The 18,802-nt window shown below is 45.3% G+C and overlaps 45 non-coding genes across 45 annotated transcripts; 34 read left to right on the top strand and 11 right to left on the bottom strand.

Moving 5' to 3' along the window:
* Nucleotides 1-246: 246 nt before the first annotated feature.
* TRNAA-CGC (transfer RNA alanine (anticodon CGC)) lies at nucleotides 247-318 on the top strand. Its single transcript has one exon. It is a non-coding gene; the product is annotated as a tRNA-Ala (tRNA).
* Nucleotides 319-511: 193 nt separating this feature from the next.
* Nucleotides 512-584, bottom strand: TRNAM-CAU (transfer RNA methionine (anticodon CAU)). The gene has a single exon. It is a non-coding gene; the product is annotated as a tRNA-Met (tRNA).
* A 137-nt stretch (nucleotides 585-721) lies between these two features.
* Nucleotides 722-793, top strand: TRNAA-UGC (transfer RNA alanine (anticodon UGC)). The gene has a single exon. It is a non-coding gene; the product is annotated as a tRNA-Ala (tRNA).
* A 430-nt stretch (nucleotides 794-1,223) lies between these two features.
* TRNAY-GUA (transfer RNA tyrosine (anticodon GUA)) lies at nucleotides 1,224-1,309 on the top strand. Its single transcript is given in 2 exon segments — nucleotides 1,224-1,260; nucleotides 1,274-1,309. It is a non-coding gene; the product is annotated as a tRNA-Tyr (tRNA).
* Nucleotides 1,310-1,923: 614 nt separating this feature from the next.
* TRNAA-CGC (transfer RNA alanine (anticodon CGC)) lies at nucleotides 1,924-1,995 on the top strand. Its single transcript has one exon. It is a non-coding gene; the product is annotated as a tRNA-Ala (tRNA).
* A 193-nt stretch (nucleotides 1,996-2,188) lies between these two features.
* TRNAM-CAU (transfer RNA methionine (anticodon CAU)) lies at nucleotides 2,189-2,261 on the bottom strand. The gene has a single exon. It is a non-coding gene; the product is annotated as a tRNA-Met (tRNA).
* Nucleotides 2,262-2,398: 137 nt separating this feature from the next.
* Nucleotides 2,399-2,470, top strand: TRNAA-UGC (transfer RNA alanine (anticodon UGC)). Its single transcript has one exon. It is a non-coding gene; the product is annotated as a tRNA-Ala (tRNA).
* A 430-nt stretch (nucleotides 2,471-2,900) lies between these two features.
* TRNAY-GUA (transfer RNA tyrosine (anticodon GUA)) lies at nucleotides 2,901-2,986 on the top strand. The gene is given in 2 exon segments: nucleotides 2,901-2,937; nucleotides 2,951-2,986. It is a non-coding gene; the product is annotated as a tRNA-Tyr (tRNA).
* A 614-nt stretch (nucleotides 2,987-3,600) lies between these two features.
* Nucleotides 3,601-3,672, top strand: TRNAA-CGC (transfer RNA alanine (anticodon CGC)). Its single transcript has one exon. It is a non-coding gene; the product is annotated as a tRNA-Ala (tRNA).
* A 193-nt stretch (nucleotides 3,673-3,865) lies between these two features.
* TRNAM-CAU (transfer RNA methionine (anticodon CAU)) lies at nucleotides 3,866-3,938 on the bottom strand. The gene has a single exon. It is a non-coding gene; the product is annotated as a tRNA-Met (tRNA).
* Nucleotides 3,939-4,075: 137 nt separating this feature from the next.
* On the top strand, nucleotides 4,076-4,147 carry TRNAA-UGC (transfer RNA alanine (anticodon UGC)). The gene has a single exon. It is a non-coding gene; the product is annotated as a tRNA-Ala (tRNA).
* Nucleotides 4,148-4,577: 430 nt separating this feature from the next.
* On the top strand, nucleotides 4,578-4,663 carry TRNAY-GUA (transfer RNA tyrosine (anticodon GUA)). The gene is given in 2 exon segments: nucleotides 4,578-4,614; nucleotides 4,628-4,663. It is a non-coding gene; the product is annotated as a tRNA-Tyr (tRNA).
* Nucleotides 4,664-5,277: 614 nt separating this feature from the next.
* On the top strand, nucleotides 5,278-5,349 carry TRNAA-CGC (transfer RNA alanine (anticodon CGC)). The gene has a single exon. It is a non-coding gene; the product is annotated as a tRNA-Ala (tRNA).
* A 193-nt stretch (nucleotides 5,350-5,542) lies between these two features.
* Nucleotides 5,543-5,615, bottom strand: TRNAM-CAU (transfer RNA methionine (anticodon CAU)). Its single transcript has one exon. It is a non-coding gene; the product is annotated as a tRNA-Met (tRNA).
* Nucleotides 5,616-5,752: 137 nt separating this feature from the next.
* Nucleotides 5,753-5,824, top strand: TRNAA-UGC (transfer RNA alanine (anticodon UGC)). The gene has a single exon. It is a non-coding gene; the product is annotated as a tRNA-Ala (tRNA).
* A 430-nt stretch (nucleotides 5,825-6,254) lies between these two features.
* TRNAY-GUA (transfer RNA tyrosine (anticodon GUA)) lies at nucleotides 6,255-6,340 on the top strand. The gene is given in 2 exon segments: nucleotides 6,255-6,291; nucleotides 6,305-6,340. It is a non-coding gene; the product is annotated as a tRNA-Tyr (tRNA).
* A 614-nt stretch (nucleotides 6,341-6,954) lies between these two features.
* Nucleotides 6,955-7,026, top strand: TRNAA-CGC (transfer RNA alanine (anticodon CGC)). The gene has a single exon. It is a non-coding gene; the product is annotated as a tRNA-Ala (tRNA).
* A 193-nt stretch (nucleotides 7,027-7,219) lies between these two features.
* TRNAM-CAU (transfer RNA methionine (anticodon CAU)) lies at nucleotides 7,220-7,292 on the bottom strand. The gene has a single exon. It is a non-coding gene; the product is annotated as a tRNA-Met (tRNA).
* Nucleotides 7,293-7,429: 137 nt separating this feature from the next.
* On the top strand, nucleotides 7,430-7,501 carry TRNAA-UGC (transfer RNA alanine (anticodon UGC)). Its single transcript has one exon. It is a non-coding gene; the product is annotated as a tRNA-Ala (tRNA).
* A 430-nt stretch (nucleotides 7,502-7,931) lies between these two features.
* Nucleotides 7,932-8,017, top strand: TRNAY-GUA (transfer RNA tyrosine (anticodon GUA)). Its single transcript is given in 2 exon segments — nucleotides 7,932-7,968; nucleotides 7,982-8,017. It is a non-coding gene; the product is annotated as a tRNA-Tyr (tRNA).
* Nucleotides 8,018-8,631: 614 nt separating this feature from the next.
* On the top strand, nucleotides 8,632-8,703 carry TRNAA-CGC (transfer RNA alanine (anticodon CGC)). The gene has a single exon. It is a non-coding gene; the product is annotated as a tRNA-Ala (tRNA).
* A 193-nt stretch (nucleotides 8,704-8,896) lies between these two features.
* Nucleotides 8,897-8,969, bottom strand: TRNAM-CAU (transfer RNA methionine (anticodon CAU)). Its single transcript has one exon. It is a non-coding gene; the product is annotated as a tRNA-Met (tRNA).
* Nucleotides 8,970-9,106: 137 nt separating this feature from the next.
* On the top strand, nucleotides 9,107-9,178 carry TRNAA-UGC (transfer RNA alanine (anticodon UGC)). Its single transcript has one exon. It is a non-coding gene; the product is annotated as a tRNA-Ala (tRNA).
* A 430-nt stretch (nucleotides 9,179-9,608) lies between these two features.
* Nucleotides 9,609-9,694, top strand: TRNAY-GUA (transfer RNA tyrosine (anticodon GUA)). The gene is given in 2 exon segments: nucleotides 9,609-9,645; nucleotides 9,659-9,694. It is a non-coding gene; the product is annotated as a tRNA-Tyr (tRNA).
* A 614-nt stretch (nucleotides 9,695-10,308) lies between these two features.
* Nucleotides 10,309-10,380, top strand: TRNAA-CGC (transfer RNA alanine (anticodon CGC)). Its single transcript has one exon. It is a non-coding gene; the product is annotated as a tRNA-Ala (tRNA).
* Nucleotides 10,381-10,573: 193 nt separating this feature from the next.
* Nucleotides 10,574-10,646, bottom strand: TRNAM-CAU (transfer RNA methionine (anticodon CAU)). The gene has a single exon. It is a non-coding gene; the product is annotated as a tRNA-Met (tRNA).
* Nucleotides 10,647-10,783: 137 nt separating this feature from the next.
* TRNAA-UGC (transfer RNA alanine (anticodon UGC)) lies at nucleotides 10,784-10,855 on the top strand. The gene has a single exon. It is a non-coding gene; the product is annotated as a tRNA-Ala (tRNA).
* A 430-nt stretch (nucleotides 10,856-11,285) lies between these two features.
* Nucleotides 11,286-11,371, top strand: TRNAY-GUA (transfer RNA tyrosine (anticodon GUA)). The gene is given in 2 exon segments: nucleotides 11,286-11,322; nucleotides 11,336-11,371. It is a non-coding gene; the product is annotated as a tRNA-Tyr (tRNA).
* A 614-nt stretch (nucleotides 11,372-11,985) lies between these two features.
* On the top strand, nucleotides 11,986-12,057 carry TRNAA-CGC (transfer RNA alanine (anticodon CGC)). Its single transcript has one exon. It is a non-coding gene; the product is annotated as a tRNA-Ala (tRNA).
* A 193-nt stretch (nucleotides 12,058-12,250) lies between these two features.
* Nucleotides 12,251-12,323, bottom strand: TRNAM-CAU (transfer RNA methionine (anticodon CAU)). Its single transcript has one exon. It is a non-coding gene; the product is annotated as a tRNA-Met (tRNA).
* Nucleotides 12,324-12,460: 137 nt separating this feature from the next.
* TRNAA-UGC (transfer RNA alanine (anticodon UGC)) lies at nucleotides 12,461-12,532 on the top strand. The gene has a single exon. It is a non-coding gene; the product is annotated as a tRNA-Ala (tRNA).
* Nucleotides 12,533-12,962: 430 nt separating this feature from the next.
* TRNAY-GUA (transfer RNA tyrosine (anticodon GUA)) lies at nucleotides 12,963-13,048 on the top strand. The gene is given in 2 exon segments: nucleotides 12,963-12,999; nucleotides 13,013-13,048. It is a non-coding gene; the product is annotated as a tRNA-Tyr (tRNA).
* Nucleotides 13,049-13,662: 614 nt separating this feature from the next.
* On the top strand, nucleotides 13,663-13,734 carry TRNAA-CGC (transfer RNA alanine (anticodon CGC)). The gene has a single exon. It is a non-coding gene; the product is annotated as a tRNA-Ala (tRNA).
* Nucleotides 13,735-13,927: 193 nt separating this feature from the next.
* Nucleotides 13,928-14,000, bottom strand: TRNAM-CAU (transfer RNA methionine (anticodon CAU)). Its single transcript has one exon. It is a non-coding gene; the product is annotated as a tRNA-Met (tRNA).
* A 137-nt stretch (nucleotides 14,001-14,137) lies between these two features.
* On the top strand, nucleotides 14,138-14,209 carry TRNAA-UGC (transfer RNA alanine (anticodon UGC)). The gene has a single exon. It is a non-coding gene; the product is annotated as a tRNA-Ala (tRNA).
* Nucleotides 14,210-14,639: 430 nt separating this feature from the next.
* TRNAY-GUA (transfer RNA tyrosine (anticodon GUA)) lies at nucleotides 14,640-14,725 on the top strand. Its single transcript is given in 2 exon segments — nucleotides 14,640-14,676; nucleotides 14,690-14,725. It is a non-coding gene; the product is annotated as a tRNA-Tyr (tRNA).
* Nucleotides 14,726-15,339: 614 nt separating this feature from the next.
* TRNAA-CGC (transfer RNA alanine (anticodon CGC)) lies at nucleotides 15,340-15,411 on the top strand. The gene has a single exon. It is a non-coding gene; the product is annotated as a tRNA-Ala (tRNA).
* A 193-nt stretch (nucleotides 15,412-15,604) lies between these two features.
* On the bottom strand, nucleotides 15,605-15,677 carry TRNAM-CAU (transfer RNA methionine (anticodon CAU)). Its single transcript has one exon. It is a non-coding gene; the product is annotated as a tRNA-Met (tRNA).
* A 137-nt stretch (nucleotides 15,678-15,814) lies between these two features.
* On the top strand, nucleotides 15,815-15,886 carry TRNAA-UGC (transfer RNA alanine (anticodon UGC)). Its single transcript has one exon. It is a non-coding gene; the product is annotated as a tRNA-Ala (tRNA).
* Nucleotides 15,887-16,316: 430 nt separating this feature from the next.
* On the top strand, nucleotides 16,317-16,402 carry TRNAY-GUA (transfer RNA tyrosine (anticodon GUA)). The gene is given in 2 exon segments: nucleotides 16,317-16,353; nucleotides 16,367-16,402. It is a non-coding gene; the product is annotated as a tRNA-Tyr (tRNA).
* A 614-nt stretch (nucleotides 16,403-17,016) lies between these two features.
* On the top strand, nucleotides 17,017-17,088 carry TRNAA-CGC (transfer RNA alanine (anticodon CGC)). Its single transcript has one exon. It is a non-coding gene; the product is annotated as a tRNA-Ala (tRNA).
* A 193-nt stretch (nucleotides 17,089-17,281) lies between these two features.
* Nucleotides 17,282-17,354, bottom strand: TRNAM-CAU (transfer RNA methionine (anticodon CAU)). Its single transcript has one exon. It is a non-coding gene; the product is annotated as a tRNA-Met (tRNA).
* Nucleotides 17,355-17,491: 137 nt separating this feature from the next.
* TRNAA-UGC (transfer RNA alanine (anticodon UGC)) lies at nucleotides 17,492-17,563 on the top strand. The gene has a single exon. It is a non-coding gene; the product is annotated as a tRNA-Ala (tRNA).
* A 430-nt stretch (nucleotides 17,564-17,993) lies between these two features.
* TRNAY-GUA (transfer RNA tyrosine (anticodon GUA)) lies at nucleotides 17,994-18,079 on the top strand. The gene is given in 2 exon segments: nucleotides 17,994-18,030; nucleotides 18,044-18,079. It is a non-coding gene; the product is annotated as a tRNA-Tyr (tRNA).
* Nucleotides 18,080-18,693: 614 nt separating this feature from the next.
* TRNAA-CGC (transfer RNA alanine (anticodon CGC)) lies at nucleotides 18,694-18,765 on the top strand. The gene has a single exon. It is a non-coding gene; the product is annotated as a tRNA-Ala (tRNA).
* The last annotated feature ends 37 nt before the right edge of the window (nucleotides 18,766-18,802 follow it).

Below are 18,802 nucleotides of genomic sequence, written 5' to 3'. Positions count from 1 at the left end.
GTAGACCAATAGTTGTCACATTTTTGGGAATCCTGAGAAGTTTTGCATTCCAAACTGAGCAAATAAAAGCCCTGCCGGAGAATCGATCCCTGATTGCACTAAATATATGCTCCATGAAGACAGTTCACACGTGAGGTGTGAGCAATTCCAAGCCTGACACTTTACATTCTAGTCTCAAATCGAGACTTTGCAGTCCATGGGCTTCAGAGTCTCCTTGCATCCAGCAAAACGTTAGAGTGCAGTCGAGGGGATGTAGCTCAGTGGTAGAGCGCATGCTTCGCATGTATGAGGCCCCGGGTTCAATCCCCGGCATCTCCAGGAGTCTCTGTTCTCTATCTTGGCTTTTTCCAGAAGGCTAGCCTGCCATCTTGTGGAAAGTAGAGGTTTCTCCGGCAGTTGGGGGTCAGAACCCCGCTTAAATTGTTTGCTTTGAAAAATGTGTTTGGAGTAGGCATAGTTTCCACTTTTCAAGAAAATCTGAGAATTTTGCTTGCCAAAAGGAGGAAATAAATGCCCTCTCTGAGGATCGAACTCAGGACCTTCAGATTATGAGACTAACGCGCTGCCTACTGCGCTAAGAAGGCTGCACACAAGCATCTCTAAATAGGACTATAGACCATGAAGATATTCCAGGTACGAGGCTTAAGGATTTTCCTGGCTGAGACTTTATGCTGCAGTGTCAAATGGGTTGACTTGGCAGCCAGTAAAACTTGGCAGACATGGGGATGTAGCTCAGTGGTAGAGCGCATGCTTTGCATGTATGAGGCCCCGGGTTCAATCCCCGGCATCTCCAGACTTTTGCCATGCTTGTCTCGGATTTTGGCAGAAAACAAGGCTGGCTATCAGTATTAAGGAAGAGATATGTCATGCAACTGGGATACCAACCCCACTTAAACTGTGAGACGTTTGCCTTGAAAAAACCCATGAAATGGGGCTATCTCATTTTTGATGCTTATACAACAGAAGAATCTTACTTGTTTAAGCCATCAAAGTGATGATTAATCTTGGCAATCTTAATACATTTAGGATAGAAATCTGTGGCAGCCCTCTTGGTCATTGGTAAGGGTTCTTCCTCGAAAGCAGAGACTCTTACTTTTCTGGTAACTTTGAGGGGGAGTGGCAGGTAATATTGATGATGTGCATCTGTCTGCTCCTGGTCCCCACCCTCCACAACCTTTCTTGAGCGAGAGATAATTTTGGTGCTACGGAAGTTTGCCACTACTCCTTCGATAGCTCAGTTGGTAGAGCGGAGGACTGTAGCATAAATTCAGGCATCCTTAGGTCGCTGGTTCAAATCCGGCTCGAAGGATTTTGTGGTTTAATTTCCATGGCTTTTGCTTTGAATCAACAATACCTTCCATTGACTATGAAAAATTCCCAGAGCTTCGATAAATACCGGAAAAGAAGCGTACTCTATCTGCTTTCAAAGGGAATGGATGACATAGTCGTCGCTAGGGGAGGTGTGAAGAACAGTCAAGGAAACCTGCTGATCAGAACTAATACCAAAGCATTGCATTAATATATGTATGCCCTTGGCAGACTTCCAATTGCACTGCTCCAAAGGTAGCTGCTTGGCAGCCAATCACACTATGACTTGCCTTCAATTTGAATGTATACCGATGGGCAAGAGGGAATATCCAATGGAATCATCTCCCGAAAGGCTGAGCAAGCAGGAAAGTAGACCAATAGTTGTCACATTTTTGGGAATCCTGAGAAGTTTTGCATTCCAAACTGAGCAAATAAAAGCCCTGCCGGAGAATCGATCCCTGATTGCACTAAATATATGCTCCATGAAGACAGTTCACACGTGAGGTGTGAGCAATTCCAAGCCTGACACTTTACATTCTAGTCTCAAATCGAGACTTTGCAGTCCATGGGCTTCAGAGTCTCCTTGCATCCAGCAAAACGCTAGAGTGCAGTCGAGGGGATGTAGCTCAGTGGTAGAGCGCATGCTTCGCATGTATGAGGCCCCGGGTTCAATCCCCGGCATCTCCAGGAGTCTCTGTTCTCTATCTTGGCTTTTTCCAGAAGGCTAGCCTGCCATCTTGTGGAAAGTAGAGGTTTCTCCGGCAGTTGGGGGTCAGAACCCCGCTTAAATTGTTTGCTTTGAAAAATGTGTTTGGAGTAGGCATAGTTTCCACTTTTCAAGAAAATCTGAGAATTTTGCTTGCCAAAAGGAGGAAATAAATGCCCTCTCTGAGGATCGAACTCAGGACCTTCAGATTATGAGACTGACGCGCTGCCTACTGCGCTAAGAAGGCTGCACACAAGCATCTCTAAATAGGACTATAGACCATGAAGATATTCCAGGTACGAGGCTTAAGGATTTTCCTGGCTGAGACTTTATGCTGCAGTGTCAAATGGGTTGACTTGGCAGCCAGTAAAACTTGGCAGACATGGGGATGTAGCTCAGTGGTAGAGCGCATGCTTTGCATGTATGAGGCCCCGGGTTCAATCCCCGGCATCTCCAGACTTTTGCCATGCTTGTCTCGGATTTTGGCAGAAAACAAGGCTGGCTATCAGTATTAAGGAAGAGATATGTCATGCAACTGGGATACCAACCCCACTTAAACTGTGAGACGTTTGCCTTGAAAAAACCCATGAAATGGGGCTATCTCATTTTTGATGCTTATACAACAGAAGAATCTTACTTGTTTAAGCCATCAAAGTGATGATTAATCTTGGCAATCTTAATACATTTAGGATAGAAATCTGTGGCAGCCCTCTTGGTCATTGGTAAGGGTTCTTCCTCGAAAGCAGAGACTCTTACTTTTCTGGTAACTTTGAGGGGGAGTGGCAGGTAATATTGATGATGTGCATCTGTCTGCTCCTGGTCCCCACCCTCCACAACCTTTCTTGAGCGAGAGATAATTTTGGTGCTACGGAAGTTTGCCACTACTCCTTCGATAGCTCAGTTGGTAGAGCGGAGGACTGTAGCATAAATTCAGGCATCCTTAGGTCGCTGGTTCAAATCCGGCTCGAAGGATTTTGTGGTTTAATTTCCATGGCTTTTGCTTTGAATCAACAATACCTTCCATTGACTATGAAAAATTCCCAGAGCTTCGATAAATACCGGAAAAGAAGCGTACTCTATCTGCTTTCAAAGGGAATGGATGACATAGTCGTCGCTAGGGGAGGTGTGAAGAACAGTCAAGGAAACCTGCTGATCAGAACTAATACCAAAGCATTGCATTAATATATGTATGCCCTTGGCAGACTTCCAATTGCACTGCTCCAAAGGTAGCTGCTTGGCAGCCAATCACACTATGACTTGCCTTCAATTTGAATGTATACCGATGGGCAAGAGGGAATATCCAATGGAATCATCTCCCGAAAGGCTGAGCAAGCAGGAAAGTAGACCAATAGTTGTCACATTTTTGGGAATCCTGAGAAGTTTTGCATTCCAAACTGAGCAAATAAAAGCCCTGCCGGAGAATCGATCCCTGATTGCACTAAATATATGCTCCATGAAGACAGTTCACACGTGAGGTGTGAGCAATTCCAAGCCTGACACTTTACATTCTAGTCTCAAATCGAGACTTTGCAGTCCATGGGCTTCAGAGTCTCCTTGCATCCAGCAAAACGTTAGAGTGCAGTCGAGGGGATGTAGCTCAGTGGTAGAGCGCATGCTTCGCATGTATGAGGCCCCGGGTTCAATCCCCGGCATCTCCAGGAGTCTCTGTTCTCTATCTTGGCTTTTTCCAGAAGGCTAGCCTGCCATCTTGTGGAAAGTAGAGGTTTCTCCGGCAGTTGGGGGTCAGAACCCCGCTTAAATTGTTTGCTTTGAAAAATGTGTTTGGAGTAGGCATAGTTTCCACTTTTCAAGAAAATCTGAGAATTTTGCTTGCCAAAAGGAGGAAATAAATGCCCTCTCTGAGGATCGAACTCAGGACCTTCAGATTATGAGACTGACGCGCTGCCTACTGCGCTAAGAAGGCTGCACACAAGCATCTCTAAATAGGACTATAGACCATGAAGATATTCCAGGTACGAGGCTTAAGGATTTTCCTGGCTGAGACTTTATGCTGCAGTGTCAAATGGGTTGACTTGGCAGCCAGTAAAACTTGGCAGACATGGGGATGTAGCTCAGTGGTAGAGCGCATGCTTTGCATGTATGAGGCCCCGGGTTCAATCCCCGGCATCTCCAGACTTTTGCCATGCTTGTCTCGGATTTTGGCAGAAAACAAGGCTGGCTATCAGTATTAAGGAAGAGATATGTCATGCAACTGGGATACCAACCCCACTTAAACTGTGAGACGTTTGCCTTGAAAAAACCCATGAAATGGGGCTATCTCATTTTTGATGCTTATACAACAGAAGAATCTTACTTGTTTAAGCCATCAAAGTGATGATTAATCTTGGCAATCTTAATACATTTAGGATAGAAATCTGTGGCAGCCCTCTTGGTCATTGGTAAGGGTTCTTCCTCGAAAGCAGAGACTCTTACTTTTCTGGTAACTTTGAGGGGGAGTGGCAGGTAATATTGATGATGTGCATCTGTCTGCTCCTGGTCCCCACCCTCCACAACCTTTCTTGAGCGAGAGATAATTTTGGTGCTACGGAAGTTTGCCACTACTCCTTCGATAGCTCAGTTGGTAGAGCGGAGGACTGTAGCATAAATTCAGGCATCCTTAGGTCGCTGGTTCAAATCCGGCTCGAAGGATTTTGTGGTTTAATTTCCATGGCTTTTGCTTTGAATCAACAATACCTTCCATTGACTATGAAAAATTCCCAGAGCTTCGATAAATACCGGAAAAGAAGCGTACTCTATCTGCTTTCAAAGGGAATGGATGACATAGTCGTCGCTAGGGGAGGTGTGAAGAACAGTCAAGGAAACCTGCTGATCAGAACTAATACCAAAGCATTGCATTAATATATGTATGCCCTTGGCAGACTTCCAATTGCACTGCTCCAAAGGTAGCTGCTTGGCAGCCAATCACACTATGACTTGCCTTCAATTTGAATGTATACCGATGGGCAAGAGGGAATATCCAATGGAATCATCTCCCGAAAGGCTGAGCAAGCAGGAAAGTAGACCAATAGTTGTCACATTTTTGGGAATCCTGAGAAGTTTTGCATTCCAAACTGAGCAAATAAAAGCCCTGCCGGAGAATCGATCCCTGATTGCACTAAATATATGCTCCATGAAGACAGTTCACACGTGAGGTGTGAGCAATTCCAAGCCTGACACTTTACATTCTAGTCTCAAATCGAGACTTTGCAGTCCATGGGCTTCAGAGTCTCCTTGCATCCAGCAAAACGTTAGAGTGCAGTCGAGGGGATGTAGCTCAGTGGTAGAGCGCATGCTTCGCATGTATGAGGCCCCGGGTTCAATCCCCGGCATCTCCAGGAGTCTCTGTTCTCTATCTTGGCTTTTTCCAGAAGGCTAGCCTGCCATCTTGTGGAAAGTAGAGGTTTCTCCGGCAGTTGGGGGTCAGAACCCCGCTTAAATTGTTTGCTTTGAAAAATGTGTTTGGAGTAGGCATAGTTTCCACTTTTCAAGAAAATCTGAGAATTTTGCTTGCCAAAAGGAGGAAATAAATGCCCTCTCTGAGGATCGAACTCAGGACCTTCAGATTATGAGACTAACGCGCTGCCTACTGCGCTAAGAAGGCTGCACACAAGCATCTCTAAATAGGACTATAGACCATGAAGATATTCCAGGTACGAGGCTTAAGGATTTTCCTGGCTGAGACTTTATGCTGCAGTGTCAAATGGGTTGACTTGGCAGCCAGTAAAACTTGGCAGACATGGGGATGTAGCTCAGTGGTAGAGCGCATGCTTTGCATGTATGAGGCCCCGGGTTCAATCCCCGGCATCTCCAGACTTTTGCCATGCTTGTCTCGGATTTTGGCAGAAAACAAGGCTGGCTATCAGTATTAAGGAAGAGATATGTCATGCAACTGGGATACCAACCCCACTTAAACTGTGAGACGTTTGCCTTGAAAAAACCCATGAAATGGGGCTATCTCATTTTTGATGCTTATACAACAGAAGAATCTTACTTGTTTAAGCCATCAAAGTGATGATTAATCTTGGCAATCTTAATACATTTAGGATAGAAATCTGTGGCAGCCCTCTTGGTCATTGGTAAGGGTTCTTCCTCGAAAGCAGAGACTCTTACTTTTCTGGTAACTTTGAGGGGGAGTGGCAGGTAATATTGATGATGTGCATCTGTCTGCTCCTGGTCCCCACCCTCCACAACCTTTCTTGAGCGAGAGATAATTTTGGTGCTACGGAAGTTTGCCACTACTCCTTCGATAGCTCAGTTGGTAGAGCGGAGGACTGTAGCATAAATTCAGGCATCCTTAGGTCGCTGGTTCAAATCCGGCTCGAAGGATTTTGTGGTTTAATTTCCATGGCTTTTGCTTTGAATCAACAATACCTTCCATTGACTATGAAAAATTCCCAGAGCTTCGATAAATACCGGAAAAGAAGCGTACTCTATCTGCTTTCAAAGGGAATGGATGACATAGTCGTCGCTAGGGGAGGTGTGAAGAACAGTCAAGGAAACCTGCTGATCAGAACTAATACCAAAGCATTGCATTAATATATGTATGCCCTTGGCAGACTTCCAATTGCACTGCTCCAAAGGTAGCTGCTTGGCAGCCAATCACACTATGACTTGCCTTCAATTTGAATGTATACCGATGGGCAAGAGGGAATATCCAATGGAATCATCTCCCGAAAGGCTGAGCAAGCAGGAAAGTAGACCAATAGTTGTCACATTTTTGGGAATCCTGAGAAGTTTTGCATTCCAAACTGAGCAAATAAAAGCCCTGCCGGAGAATCGATCCCTGATTGCACTAAATATATGCTCCATGAAGACAGTTCACACGTGAGGTGTGAGCAATTCCAAGCCTGACACTTTACATTCTAGTCTCAAATCGAGACTTTGCAGTCCATGGGCTTCAGAGTCTCCTTGCATCCAGCAAAACGTTAGAGTGCAGTCGAGGGGATGTAGCTCAGTGGTAGAGCGCATGCTTCGCATGTATGAGGCCCCGGGTTCAATCCCCGGCATCTCCAGGAGTCTCTGTTCTCTATCTTGGCTTTTTCCAGAAGGCTAGCCTGCCATCTTGTGGAAAGTAGAGGTTTCTCCGGCAGTTGGGGGTCAGAACCCCGCTTAAATTGTTTGCTTTGAAAAATGTGTTTGGAGTAGGCATAGTTTCCACTTTTCAAGAAAATCTGAGAATTTTGCTTGCCAAAAGGAGGAAATAAATGCCCTCTCTGAGGATCGAACTCAGGACCTTCAGATTATGAGACTGACGCGCTGCCTACTGCGCTAAGAAGGCTGCACACAAGCATCTCTAAATAGGACTATAGACCATGAAGATATTCCAGGTACGAGGCTTAAGGATTTTCCTGGCTGAGACTTTATGCTGCAGTGTCAAATGGGTTGACTTGGCAGCCAGTAAAACTTGGCAGACATGGGGATGTAGCTCAGTGGTAGAGCGCATGCTTTGCATGTATGAGGCCCCGGGTTCAATCCCCGGCATCTCCAGACTTTTGCCATGCTTGTCTCGGATTTTGGCAGAAAACAAGGCTGGCTATCAGTATTAAGGAAGAGATATGTCATGCAACTGGGATACCAACCCCACTTAAACTGTGAGACGTTTGCCTTGAAAAAACCCATGAAATGGGGCTATCTCATTTTTGATGCTTATACAACAGAAGAATCTTACTTGTTTAAGCCATCAAAGTGATGATTAATCTTGGCAATCTTAATACATTTAGGATAGAAATCTGTGGCAGCCCTCTTGGTCATTGGTAAGGGTTCTTCCTCGAAAGCAGAGACTCTTACTTTTCTGGTAACTTTGAGGGGGAGTGGCAGGTAATATTGATGATGTGCATCTGTCTGCTCCTGGTCCCCACCCTCCACAACCTTTCTTGAGCGAGAGATAATTTTGGTGCTACGGAAGTTTGCCACTACTCCTTCGATAGCTCAGTTGGTAGAGCGGAGGACTGTAGCATAAATTCAGGCATCCTTAGGTCGCTGGTTCAAATCCGGCTCGAAGGATTTTGTGGTTTAATTTCCATGGCTTTTGCTTTGAATCAACAATACCTTCCATTGACTATGAAAAATTCCCAGAGCTTCGATAAATACCGGAAAAGAAGCGTACTCTATCTGCTTTCAAAGGGAATGGATGACATAGTCGTCGCTAGGGGAGGTGTGAAGAACAGTCAAGGAAACCTGCTGATCAGAACTAATACCAAAGCATTGCATTAATATATGTATGCCCTTGGCAGACTTCCAATTGCACTGCTCCAAAGGTAGCTGCTTGGCAGCCAATCACACTATGACTTGCCTTCAATTTGAATGTATACCGATGGGCAAGAGGGAATATCCAATGGAATCATCTCCCGAAAGGCTGAGCAAGCAGGAAAGTAGACCAATAGTTGTCACATTTTTGGGAATCCTGAGAAGTTTTGCATTCCAAACTGAGCAAATAAAAGCCCTGCCGGAGAATCGATCCCTGATTGCACTAAATATATGCTCCATGAAGACAGTTCACACGTGAGGTGTGAGCAATTCCAAGCCTGACACTTTACATTCTAGTCTCAAATCGAGACTTTGCAGTCCATGGGCTTCAGAGTCTCCTTGCATCCAGCAAAACGTTAGAGTGCAGTCGAGGGGATGTAGCTCAGTGGTAGAGCGCATGCTTCGCATGTATGAGGCCCCGGGTTCAATCCCCGGCATCTCCAGGAGTCTCTGTTCTCTATCTTGGCTTTTTCCAGAAGGCTAGCCTGCCATCTTGTGGAAAGTAGAGGTTTCTCCGGCAGTTGGGGGTCAGAACCCCGCTTAAATTGTTTGCTTTGAAAAATGTGTTTGGAGTAGGCATAGTTTCCACTTTTCAAGAAAATCTGAGAATTTTGCTTGCCAAAAGGAGGAAATAAATGCCCTCTCTGAGGATCGAACTCAGGACCTTCAGATTATGAGACTAACGCGCTGCCTACTGCGCTAAGAAGGCTGCACACAAGCATCTCTAAATAGGACTATAGACCATGAAGATATTCCAGGTACGAGGCTTAAGGATTTTCCTGGCTGAGACTTTATGCTGCAGTGTCAAATGGGTTGACTTGGCAGCCAGTAAAACTTGGCAGACATGGGGATGTAGCTCAGTGGTAGAGCGCATGCTTTGCATGTATGAGGCCCCGGGTTCAATCCCCGGCATCTCCAGACTTTTGCCATGCTTGTCTCGGATTTTGGCAGAAAACAAGGCTGGCTATCAGTATTAAGGAAGAGATATGTCATGCAACTGGGATACCAACCCCACTTAAACTGTGAGACGTTTGCCTTGAAAAAACCCATGAAATGGGGCTATCTCATTTTTGATGCTTATACAACAGAAGAATCTTACTTGTTTAAGCCATCAAAGTGATGATTAATCTTGGCAATCTTAATACATTTAGGATAGAAATCTGTGGCAGCCCTCTTGGTCATTGGTAAGGGTTCTTCCTCGAAAGCAGAGACTCTTACTTTTCTGGTAACTTTGAGGGGGAGTGGCAGGTAATATTGATGATGTGCATCTGTCTGCTCCTGGTCCCCACCCTCCACAACCTTTCTTGAGCGAGAGATAATTTTGGTGCTACGGAAGTTTGCCACTACTCCTTCGATAGCTCAGTTGGTAGAGCGGAGGACTGTAGCATAAATTCAGGCATCCTTAGGTCGCTGGTTCAAATCCGGCTCGAAGGATTTTGTGGTTTAATTTCCATGGCTTTTGCTTTGAATCAACAATACCTTCCATTGACTATGAAAAATTCCCAGAGCTTCGATAAATACCGGAAAAGAAGCGTACTCTATCTGCTTTCAAAGGGAATGGATGACATAGTCGTCGCTAGGGGAGGTGTGAAGAACAGTCAAGGAAACCTGCTGATCAGAACTAATACCAAAGCATTGCATTAATATATGTATGCCCTTGGCAGACTTCCAATTGCACTGCTCCAAAGGTAGCTGCTTGGCAGCCAATCACACTATGACTTGCCTTCAATTTGAATGTATACCGATGGGCAAGAGGGAATATCCAATGGAATCATCTCCCGAAAGGCTGAGCAAGCAGGAAAGTAGACCAATAGTTGTCACATTTTTGGGAATCCTGAGAAGTTTTGCATTCCAAACTGAGCAAATAAAAGCCCTGCCGGAGAATCGATCCCTGATTGCACTAAATATATGCTCCATGAAGACAGTTCACACGTGAGGTGTGAGCAATTCCAAGCCTGACACTTTACATTCTAGTCTCAAATCGAGACTTTGCAGTCCATGGGCTTCAGAGTCTCCTTGCATCCAGCAAAACGTTAGAGTGCAGTCGAGGGGATGTAGCTCAGTGGTAGAGCGCATGCTTCGCATGTATGAGGCCCCGGGTTCAATCCCCGGCATCTCCAGGAGTCTCTGTTCTCTATCTTGGCTTTTTCCAGAAGGCTAGCCTGCCATCTTGTGGAAAGTAGAGGTTTCTCCGGCAGTTGGGGGTCAGAACCCCGCTTAAATTGTTTGCTTTGAAAAATGTGTTTGGAGTAGGCATAGTTTCCACTTTTCAAGAAAATCTGAGAATTTTGCTTGCCAAAAGGAGGAAATAAATGCCCTCTCTGAGGATCGAACTCAGGACCTTCAGATTATGAGACTGACGCGCTGCCTACTGCGCTAAGAAGGCTGCACACAAGCATCTCTAAATAGGACTATAGACCATGAAGATATTCCAGGTACGAGGCTTAAGGATTTTCCTGGCTGAGACTTTATGCTGCAGTGTCAAATGGTTTGACTTGGCAGCCAGTAAAACTTGGCAGACATGGGGATGTAGCTCTGTGGTAGAGCGCATGCTTTGCATGTATGAGGCCCCGGGTTCAATCCCCGGCATCTCCAGACTTTTGCCATGCTTGTCTCGGATTTTGGCAGAAAACAAGGCTGGCTATCAGTATTAAGGAAGAGATATGTCATGCAACTGGGATACCAACCCCACTTAAACTGTGAGACGTTTGCCTTGAAAAAACCCATGAAATGGGGCTATCTCATTTTTGATGCTTATACAACAGAAGAATCTTACTTGTTTAAGCCATCAAAGTGATGATTAATCTTGGCAATCTTAATACATTTAGGATAGAAATCTGTGGCAGCCCTCTTGGTCATTGGTAAGGGTTCTTCCTCGAAAGCAGAGACTCTTACTTTTCTGGTAACTTTGAGGGGGAGTGGCAGGTAATATTGATGATGTGCATCTGTCTGCTCCTGGTCCCCACCCTCCACAACCTTTCTTGAGCGAGAGATAATTTTGGTGCTACGGAAGTTTGCCACTACTCCTTCGATAGCTCAGTTGGTAGAGCGGAGGACTGTAGCATAAATTCAGGCATCCTTAGGTCGCTGGTTCAAATCCGGCTCGAAGGATTTTGTGGTTTAATTTCCATGGCTTTTGCTTTGAATCAACAATACCTTCCATTGACTATGAAAAATTCCCAGAGCTTCGATAAATACCGGAAAAGAAGCGTACTCTATCTGCTTTCAAAGGGAATGGATGACATAGTCGTCGCTAGGGGAGGTGTGAAGAACAGTCAAGGAAACCTGCTGATCAGAACTAATACCAAAGCATTGCATTAATATATGTATGCCCTTGGCAGACTTCCAATTGCACTGCTCCAAAGGTAGCTGCTTGGCAGCCAATCACACTATGACTTGCCTTCAATTTGAATGTATACCGATGGGCAAGAGGGAATATCCAATGGAATCATCTCCCGAAAGGCTGAGCAAGCAGGAAAGTAGACCAATAGTTGTCACATTTTTGGGAATCCTGAGAAGTTTTGCATTCCAAACTGAGCAAATAAAAGCCCTGCCGGAGAATCGATCCCTGATTGCACTAAATATATGCTCCATGAAGACAGTTCACACGTGAGGTGTGAGCAATTCCAAGCCTGACACTTTACATTCTAGTCTCAAATCGAGACTTTGCAGTCCATGGGCTTCAGAGTCTCCTTGCATCCAGCAAAACGCTAGAGTGCAGTCGAGGGGATGTAGCTCAGTGGTAGAGCGCATGCTTCGCATGTATGAGGCCCCGGGTTCAATCCCCGGCATCTCCAGGAGTCTCTGTTCTCTATCTTGGCTTTTTCCAGAAGGCTAGCCTGCCATCTTGTGGAAAGTAGAGGTTTCTCCGGCAGTTGGGGGTCAGAACCCCGCTTAAATTGTTTGCTTTGAAAAATGTGTTTGGAGTAGGCATAGTTTCCACTTTTCAAGAAAATCTGAGAATTTTGCTTGCCAAAAGGAGGAAATAAATGCCCTCTCTGAGGATCGAACTCAGGACCTTCAGATTATGAGACTGACGCGCTGCCTACTGCGCTAAGAAGGCTGCACACAAGCATCTCTAAATAGGACTATAGACCATGAAGATATTCCAGGTACGAGGCTTAAGGATTTTCCTGGCTGAGACTTTATGCTGCAGTGTCAAATGGGTTGACTTGGCAGCCAGTAAAACTTGGCAGACATGGGGATGTAGCTCTGTGGTAGAGCGCATGCTTTGCATGTATGAGGCCCCGGGTTCAATCCCCGGCATCTCCAGACTTTTGCCATGCTTGTCTCGGATTTTGGCAGAAAACAAGGCTGGCTATCAGTATTAAGGAAGAGATATGTCATGCAACTGGGATACCAACCCCACTTAAACTGTGAGACGTTTGCCTTGAAAAAACCCATGAAATGGGGCTATCTCATTTTTGATGCTTATACAACAGAAGAATCTTACTTGTTTAAGCCATCAAAGTGATGATTAATCTTGGCAATCTTAATACATTTAGGATAGAAATCTGTGGCAGCCCTCTTGGTCATTGGTAAGGGTTCTTCCTCGAAAGCAGAGACTCTTACTTTTCTGGTAACTTTGAGGGGGAGTGGCAGGTAATATTGATGATGTGCATCTGTCTGCTCCTGGTCCCCACCCTCCACAACCTTTCTTGAGCGAGAGATAATTTTGGTGCTACGGAAGTTTGCCACTACTCCTTCGATAGCTCAGTTGGTAGAGCGGAGGACTGTAGCATAAATTCAGGCATCCTTAGGTCGCTGGTTCAAATCCGGCTCGAAGGATTTTGTGGTTTAATTTCCATGGCTTTTGCTTTGAATCAACAATACCTTCCATTGACTATGAAAAATTCCCAGAGCTTCGATAAATACCGGAAAAGAAGCGTACTCTATCTGCTTTCAAAGGGAATGGATGACATAGTCGTCGCTAGGGGAGGTGTGAAGAACAGTCAAGGAAACCTGCTGATCAGAACTAATACCAAAGCATTGCATTAATATATGTATGCCCTTGGCAGACTTCCAATTGCACTGCTCCAAAGGTAGCTGCTTGGCAGCCAATCACACTATGACTTGCCTTCAATTTGAATGTATACCGATGGGCAAGAGGGAATATCCAATGGAATCATCTCCCGAAAGGCTGAGCAAGCAGGAAAGTAGACCAATAGTTGTCACATTTTTGGGAATCCTGAGAAGTTTTGCATTCCAAACTGAGCAAATAAAAGCCCTGCCGGAGAATCGATCCCTGATTGCACTAAATATATGCTCCATGAAGACAGTTCACACGTGAGGTGTGAGCAATTCCAAGCCTGACACTTTACATTCTAGTCTCAAATCGAGACTTTGCAGTCCATGGGCTTCAGAGTCTCCTTGCATCCAGCAAAACGTTAGAGTGCAGTCGAGGGGATGTAGCTCAGTGGTAGAGCGCATGCTTCGCATGTATGAGGCCCCGGGTTCAATCCCCGGCATCTCCAGGAGTCTCTGTTCTCTATCTTGGCTTTTTCCAGAAGGCTAGCCTGCCATCTTGTGGAAAGTAGAGGTTTCTCCGGCAGTTGGGGGTCAGAACCCCGCTTAAATTGTTTGCTTTGAAAAATGTGTTTGGAGTAGGCATAGTTTCCACTTTTCAAGAAAATCTGAGAATTTTGCTTGCCAAAAGGAGGAAATAAATGCCCTCTCTGAGGATCGAACTCAGGACCTTCAGATTATGAGACTAACGCGCTGCCTACTGCGCTAAGAAGGCTGCACACAAGCATCTCTAAATAGGACTATAGACCATGAAGATATTCCAGGTACGAGGCTTAAGGATTTTCCTGGCTGAGACTTTATGCTGCAGTGTCAAATGGGTTGACTTGGCAGCCAGTAAAACTTGGCAGACATGGGGATGTAGCTCAGTGGTAGAGCGCATGCTTTGCATGTATGAGGCCCCGGGTTCAATCCCCGGCATCTCCAGACTTTTGCCATGCTTGTCTCGGATTTTGGCAGAAAACAAGGCTGGCTATCAGTATTAAGGAAGAGATATGTCATGCAACTGGGATACCAACCCCACTTAAACTGTGAGACGTTTGCCTTGAAAAAACCCATGAAATGGGGCTATCTCATTTTTGATGCTTATACAACAGAAGAATCTTACTTGTTTAAGCCATCAAAGTGATGATTAATCTTGGCAATCTTAATACATTTAGGATAGAAATCTGTGGCAGCCCTCTTGGTCATTGGTAAGGGTTCTTCCTCGAAAGCAGAGACTCTTACTTTTCTGGTAACTTTGAGGGGGAGTGGCAGGTAATATTGATGATGTGCATCTGTCTGCTCCTGGTCCCCACCCTCCACAACCTTTCTTGAGCGAGAGATAATTTTGGTGCTACGGAAGTTTGCCACTACTCCTTCGATAGCTCAGTTGGTAGAGCGGAGGACTGTAGCATAAATTCAGGCATCCTTAGGTCGCTGGTTCAAATCCGGCTCGAAGGATTTTGTGGTTTAATTTCCATGGCTTTTGCTTTGAATCAACAATACCTTCCATTGACTATGAAAAATTCCCAGAGCTTCGATAAATACCGGAAAAGAAGCGTACTCTATCTGCTTTCAAAGGGAATGGATGACATAGTCGTCGCTAGGGGAGGTGTGAAGAACAGTCAAGGAAACCTGCTGATCAGAACTAATACCAAAGCATTGCATTAATATATGTATGCCCTTGGCAGACTTCCAATTGCACTGCTCCAAAGGTAGCTGCTTGGCAGCCAATCACACTATGACTTGCCTTCAATTTGAATGTATACCGATGGGCAAGAGGGAATATCCAATGGAATCATCTCCCGAAAGGCTGAGCAAGCAGGAAAGTAGACCAATAGTTGTCACATTTTTGGGAATCCTGAGAAGTTTTGCATTCCAAACTGAGCAAATAAAAGCCCTGCCGGAGAATCGATCCCTGATTGCACTAAATATATGCTCCATGAAGACAGTTCACACGTGAGGTGTGAGCAATTCCAAGCCTGACACTTTACATTCTAGTCTCAAATCGAGACTTTGCAGTCCATGGGCTTCAGAGTCTCCTTGCATCCAGCAAAACGCTAGAGTGCAGTCGAGGGGATGTAGCTCAGTGGTAGAGCGCATGCTTCGCATGTATGAGGCCCCGGGTTCAATCCCCGGCATCTCCAGGAGTCTCTGTTCTCTATCTTGGCTTTTTCCAGAAGGCTAGCCTGCCATCTTGTGGAAAGTAGAGGTTTCTCCGGCAGTTGGGGGTCAGAACCCCGCTTAAATTGTTTGCTTTGAAAAATGTGTTTGGAGTAGGCATAGTTTCCACTTTTCAAGAAAATCTGAGAATTTTGCTTGCCAAAAGGAGGAAATAAATGCCCTCTCTGAGGATCGAACTCAGGACCTTCAGATTATGAGACTGACGCGCTGCCTACTGCGCTAAGAAGGCTGCACACAAGCATCTCTAAATAGGACTATAGACCATGAAGATATTCCAGGTACGAGGCTTAAGGATTTTCCTGGCTGAGACTTTATGCTGCAGTGTCAAATGGGTTGACTTGGCAGCCAGTAAAACTTGGCAGACATGGGGATGTAGCTCAGTGGTAGAGCGCATGCTTTGCATGTATGAGGCCCCGGGTTCAATCCCCGGCATCTCCAGACTTTTGCCATGCTTGTCTCGGATTTTGGCAGAAAACAAGGCTGGCTATCAGTATTAAGGAAGAGATATGTCATGCAACTGGGATACCAACCCCACTTAAACTGTGAGACGTTTGCCTTGAAAAAACCCATGAAATGGGGCTATCTCATTTTTGATGCTTATACAACAGAAGAATCTTACTTGTTTAAGCCATCAAAGTGATGATTAATCTTGGCAATCTTAATACATTTAGGATAGAAATCTGTGGCAGCCCTCTTGGTCATTGGTAAGGGTTCTTCCTCGAAAGCAGAGACTCTTACTTTTCTGGTAACTTTGAGGGGGAGTGGCAGGTAATATTGATGATGTGCATCTGTCTGCTCCTGGTCCCCACCCTCCACAACCTTTCTTGAGCGAGAGATAATTTTGGTGCTACGGAAGTTTGCCACTACTCCTTCGATAGCTCAGTTGGTAGAGCGGAGGACTGTAGCATAAATTCAGGCATCCTTAGGTCGCTGGTTCAAATCCGGCTCGAAGGATTTTGTGGTTTAATTTCCATGGCTTTTGCTTTGAATCAACAATACCTTCCATTGACTATGAAAAATTCCCAGAGCTTCGATAAATACCGGAAAAGAAGCGTACTCTATCTGCTTTCAAAGGGAATGGATGACATAGTCGTCGCTAGGGGAGGTGTGAAGAACAGTCAAGGAAACCTGCTGATCAGAACTAATACCAAAGCATTGCATTAATATATGTATGCCCTTGGCAGACTTCCAATTGCACTGCTCCAAAGGTAGCTGCTTGGCAGCCAATCACACTATGACTTGCCTTCAATTTGAATGTATACCGATGGGCAAGAGGGAATATCCAATGGAATCATCTCCCGAAAGGCTGAGCAAGCAGGAAAGTAGACCAATAGTTGTCACATTTTTGGGAATCCTGAGAAGTTTTGCATTCCAAACTGAGCAAATAAAAGCCCTGCCGGAGAATCGATCCCTGATTGCACTAAATATATGCTCCATGAAGACAGTTCACACGTGAGGTGTGAGCAATTCCAAGCCTGACACTTTACATTCTAGTCTCAAATCGAGACTTTGCAGTCCATGGGCTTCAGAGTCTCCTTGCATCCAGCAAAACGCTAGAGTGCAGTCGAGGGGATGTAGCTCAGTGGTAGAGCGCATGCTTCGCATGTATGAGGCCCCGGGTTCAATCCCCGGCATCTCCAGGAGTCTCTGTTCTCTATCTTGGCTTTTTCCAGAAGGCTAGCCTGCCATCTTGTGGAAAGTAGAGGTTTCTCCGGCAGTTGGGGGTCAGAACCCCGCTTAAATTGTTTGCTTTGAAAAATGTGTTTGGAGTAGGCATAGTTTCCACTTTTCAAGAAAATCTGAGAATTTTGCTTGCCAAAAGGAGGAAATAAATGCCCTCTCTGAGGATCGAACTCAGGACCTTCAGATTATGAGACTGACGCGCTGCCTACTGCGCTAAGAAGGCTGCACACAAGCATCTCTAAATAGGACTATAGACCATGAAGATATTCCAGGTACGAGGCTTAAGGATTTTCCTGGCTGAGACTTTATGCTGCAGTGTCAAATGGGTTGACTTGGCAGCCAGTAAAACTTGGCAGACATGGGGATGTAGCTCAGTGGTAGAGCGCATGCTTTGCATGTATGAGGCCCCGGGTTCAATCCCCGGCATCTCCAGACTTTTGCCATGCTTGTCTCGGATTTTGGCAGAAAACAAGGCTGGCTATCAGTATTAAGGAAGAGATATGTCATGCAACTGGGATACCAACCCCACTTAAACTGTGAGACGTTTGCCTTGAAAAAACCCATGAAATGGGGCTATCTCATTTTTGATGCTTATACAACAGAAGAATCTTACTTGTTTAAGCCATCAAAGTGATGATTAATCTTGGCAATCTTAATACATTTAGGATAGAAATCTGTGGCAGCCCTCTTGGTCATTGGTAAGGGTTCTTCCTCGAAAGCAGAGACTCTTACTTTTCTGGTAACTTTGAGGGGGAGTGGCAGGTAATATTGATGATGTGCATCTGTCTGCTCCTGGTCCCCACCCTCCACAACCTTTCTTGAGCGAGAGATAATTTTGGTGCTACGGAAGTTTGCCACTACTCCTTCGATAGCTCAGTTGGTAGAGCGGAGGACTGTAGCATAAATTCAGGCATCCTTAGGTCGCTGGTTCAAATCCGGCTCGAAGGATTTTGTGGTTTAATTTCCATGGCTTTTGCTTTGAATCAACAATACCTTCCATTGACTATGAAAAATTCCCAGAGCTTCGATAAATACCGGAAAAGAAGCGTACTCTATCTGCTTTCAAAGGGAATGGATGACATAGTCGTCGCTAGGGGAGGTGTGAAGAACAGTCAAGGAAACCTGCTGATCAGAACTAATACCAAAGCATTGCATTAATATATGTATGCCCTTGGCAGACTTCCAATTGCACTGCTCCAAAGGTAGCTGCTTGGCAGCCAATCACACTATGACTTGCCTTCAATTTGAATGTATACCGATGGGCAAGAGGGAATATCCAATGGAATCATCTCCCGAAAGGCTGAGCAAGCAGGAAAGTAGACCAATAGTTGTCACATTTTTGGGAATCCTGAGAAGTTTTGCATTCCAAACTGAGCAAATAAAAGCCCTGCCGGAGAATCGATCCCTGATTGCACTAAATATATGCTCCATGAAGACAGTTCACACGTGAGGTGTGAGCAATTCCAAGCCTGACACTTTACATTCTAGTCTCAAATCGAGACTTTGCAGTCCATGGGCTTCAGAGTCTCCTTGCATCCAGCAAAACGTTAGAGTGCAGTCGAGGGGATGTAGCTCAGTGGTAGAGCGCATGCTTCGCATGTATGAGGCCCCGGGTTCAATCCCCGGCATCTCCAGGAGTCTCTGTTCTCTATCTTGGCTTTTTCCAGAAGG

This window comes from Lissotriton vulgaris, chromosome 1_1 (assembly GCF_964263255.1).
Source record: "Lissotriton vulgaris chromosome 1_1, aLisVul1.2, whole genome shotgun sequence".
Classification (NCBI taxonomy): domain Eukaryota; kingdom Metazoa; phylum Chordata; class Amphibia; order Caudata; family Salamandridae; genus Lissotriton; species Lissotriton vulgaris.
This window is presented reverse-complemented; position numbering and strand designations above follow the sequence as displayed.